Source organism: Chiloscyllium plagiosum, chromosome 5, assembly GCF_004010195.1.
Source record: "Chiloscyllium plagiosum isolate BGI_BamShark_2017 chromosome 5, ASM401019v2, whole genome shotgun sequence".
Classification (NCBI taxonomy): Eukaryota; Metazoa; Chordata; class Chondrichthyes; order Orectolobiformes; family Hemiscylliidae; genus Chiloscyllium; species Chiloscyllium plagiosum.
The window spans coordinates 20,176,738-20,180,387 of NC_057714.1; the positions used below are offsets into that span (position 1 = coordinate 20,176,738).

Sequence of the window (3,650 nt, forward strand, 5' to 3'; positions counted from 1 at the left end):
GGGGACCACCTTATTACCTGATTCGGACCCATTTGCGCAGCATGCTACCTGTGTGGGAAGGGCAATGAGAGAGAGATTCCCAATTCCACCGGGAGCGATGCACTCACTCACCTTCACAATGAAGGAGGGTGAGGATATGTCTGCCTTTTTGGCTAGGTGTAAGGACACGTGGACAGATACTGTGGAGAGCCATCCAGGGTCAGGTCAGCTACAGACCACGTTATTTAGGAATGCCGTTATGGCAGGGATGCCTAAGGAAGTAAAAGAGGCAATGGAGAGTAATCCTGACATCCCAGGTTCTACAGAACAGTGGGAAAAACATTTGACACACCACATGAAGCGTTACAGGACAAAACAGGATGAGGATAAACAGAGCAATGAGTCAGCTCAAGTGCAGTTGCTGAAGTTACAGCTCGATGAGGCTAGGAGGAAGGCTAATGATACAAAGAAGGCCTCCCAAAAGACGACTAATCAAATGGTTCAGCGGCTGTTGCCACAAAACAACCCGCTGAGTTTAGACCCAACACCTGATTGATGCCACCCTACCCCCAATATGGGGGCAGGCCTATAGGTGTTCCCGGAGGAATGCATGGTAGAGGAAGGGGCCGCGGAGGATTCAGAGGTCAGCCACCCAACACCTGTTTTGAATGTGGCCAGCCCGGGCATTGGAGACGGAATTGTCCCATGCTGTGGGGAATCCAGGGAGGCCAGGGATTGATCCGAGGACAGTATGTCCGCTCAAGTCAGCCTCCTTTCCAACAGGCTGTTCAGCCTTACCAAGTCCCAAATGCAACTGCAGCTCCGGTGCAAGGACAGTACCCCCAAACTATGCCGGAAGGGCAGGGATACGAATATTGATGGGGCCCGAGAACCCAGGGGCATGTGGGGTTGGCAGACCCCTATATGCAAATGAGGGTCATGGACAAGAATCTGTCTTTTTTGGTTGACACGGGTGCAAGATTTTCTACCATCACTTGTGATATACCTCGGTCAAGCATGTCATCCTCTAGCGTTCAATTAGTCGGGTTCTCGGGTAAACCAGAAAATCTGCCTTTGACATCGCCACTGATTACATCAGTGGCCGGACAGACCTTTCGTCACCAGTATATTTCATCACCTGCATGCCCTGTGAATCTGATGGGACATGACTTGCTGGTGAGATGTGGGGTCTCAGTTCTGTGCGGACCAGACGGACTGGTAGTGACCTTTCTAAATGGCCATTCCGTTAACTGTTCTATGACGACGATTCACTCTGGATCCCAAATGATGTTATCACCGGACACATCACCAATGGCAGAAGGACAGTGGGCAGATATATACTGGGGACTCCTCGAACCCGAAAACGGGCAGAACAATGGCATACAGTCTTTATACAACCAATGGCGACCCTGGGTTCAGATGCTGCAACCCTATGCTCCTCCTGCAGATCCCCTTCATGTTACTTTATATTATGATAGAGATGATAATGAAATTTATCAGCATTTAGAAGGGACTCAATGGGATATTTCCTCCAGTTGCATTCTGTTCGGAAAAGAAGGTGTGGCGGGTGTTGTTGAATTAACTGCAGAACAGTTGGAATGGTATGAGATGACTGAAGAAGCTATACCTCATGTCACATTGGCTGTGCATGCTGAATATCAGGCCAAGGATCTGGGACCTATGTCCAAACGCTTGATGGTGCTAACGGACTGGGTGTGGACTCAGTTACCCGGTTTACAATATTCACCATCAGAGGAAGCCTATAGAATTATGTACAGGACAACTGACAAGGTACTGTTGGATTCTGGATCAGTGGTGCTGGAAGAGCACAGCAATTCAGGCAGCATCCGAGGACAGGGCTGCCTGAACTGCTGTGCTCTTCCAGCACCACTGATCCATAATCTGGTTTCCAGCATCTGCAGTCATTGTTTTTACCAAGGTACTGTTGGAACATAGGCAGATTGAAAGGTTTCATGTTAGGGAAAAAACAGATCATCCACAGGCTGCAGCAATGCTTGATACTCTACCAGATACCTTGTGGTCAGCAAGTTCAACGGACGTTGGTTACTGTAAACACGTCACACCAATTACATTTGATTTAATAGACCACACACCGATTTGGCAGAGACAATACTCACATAAACCAGAGGCTGAAGCCGGCATTGCCGACACAATTGAAGGATTGTTAGCAGCAGGGGTGCTAGAACCCTCCCAGTCAGCCTGGAACACCCCTATCTTACCTGTAGAGAAGCAGAATACAGGTAAATATAGGATGGCGCATGATCTTCGACGGATTAATAGTGTTGTTTCTACTCCAACAGTTCCAGTTCCAAACCCTTACACTGCGATGTCTGTGCTGACCCCTGACCATAAGTGGTTCTCATGCATTGATCTGGCCAATGCGTTCTTCTGTTTGCCCCTAGCTGATCATCTAAGGGACATTTTTTCGTTCACCTACAAAGGCCAACAATTACGTTATACAAGGGTCCCTCAAGGGTTTATTTTGTCACCTGGGGTGTTTAATCAGGTACTGAAACAGCAGCTGAAGGATCTGACGCTCTCAAAGGGGGTGGTATTGATCCAGTATGTGGATGACATTCTTTTGGCAGCACCCGATCATGTTTCTTGTTTGGAAGCCACAATGTCATTGCTGTTTCACCTGTATAGTGTCGGTTTTAAAGTTTCATGGGTTAAATTGCAATTCTGCAGACAAACGGTGTCTTTTTTGGGTAGAGTGATTTCTGCTAAGGGAACAGGTGTGTCTCCGTCTCATAGATCCTCCATTCTGCATCATACCAAACCAGTCACTGTAAAAGACTCTCATTTCTTGGGTTGTTGGCAGGGTACAGTACACAATTCATTGCATCATATGGGGAACTCACTTTCCCTCTCAAGGCCATGGTAAATGAACAAGGCATGAGAAATTTGTCGGCCCATTTGCAGTGGACTACGGAGGCAGACGAAAGTTTCATATCTCTTAAACAGGCTTTAACGCGGGCTGCTGATTTAGCAGTCCCAGATTACAAAGAGCCATTTTTCCTCGATATTTCTGAAAGATTACACACAATAAATGGTGTTCTTTTTCAGAAAAAAGGGGGAGGCAGGCAGGTGCTGATGTATGTAAGTGTTACCCTTTACCCAGTGGAGGACAGACACCCGCCATGTACAAGACATGCAGCAGGGGTAGCAAAAATTCTCCAAAAGATAGCACATATAGTCATGGGCCATTCACTAACAGTACTGACGACACATAGTAAAGTGGCCTATGTGAACTCAACAGCCTTTACAATGACGTCACTGCGGCAAACCAGGTTAGAGAAAATCTCGAATGCACCACATATAATTTTTACATATGAAGGAATTAACATGGCTGATAATATGGGAGAAGGAGAGCCACACATCTGTGAGGAAAGGGTACAGAGAGATACCAAAGTAAGGGCAGGTTTACAGGCAATTCCATTAGTAGATCCAGAAGAAGTGCTGTTCACAGATGGTTGCTGTTACAGACATCCAACTGAAGGACTTAAAGCAGCCTATGCAGTGGTGCGACAGACAATGAGGGATTTGAGGAAGTGTTGACAGGAAAAGTGACAGGCAAAGAATCAGCCCAGTTGGCTGAACTACAGGCAATGATAGCTGCGTTAGAATGGTCAGAGGGAAAAAGAGTAAAT

The 3,650-nt window shown here is 47.0% G+C and overlaps 1 protein-coding gene across 1 annotated transcript in view; it reads left to right on the top strand.

Moving 5' to 3' along the window:
• Positions 1-3,650, top strand: part of LOC122550274 — an 8,826-nt gene that overhangs the window by 1,595 nt on the left and 3,581 nt on the right. The gene's annotated exons all lie outside the window — the stretch shown is intronic.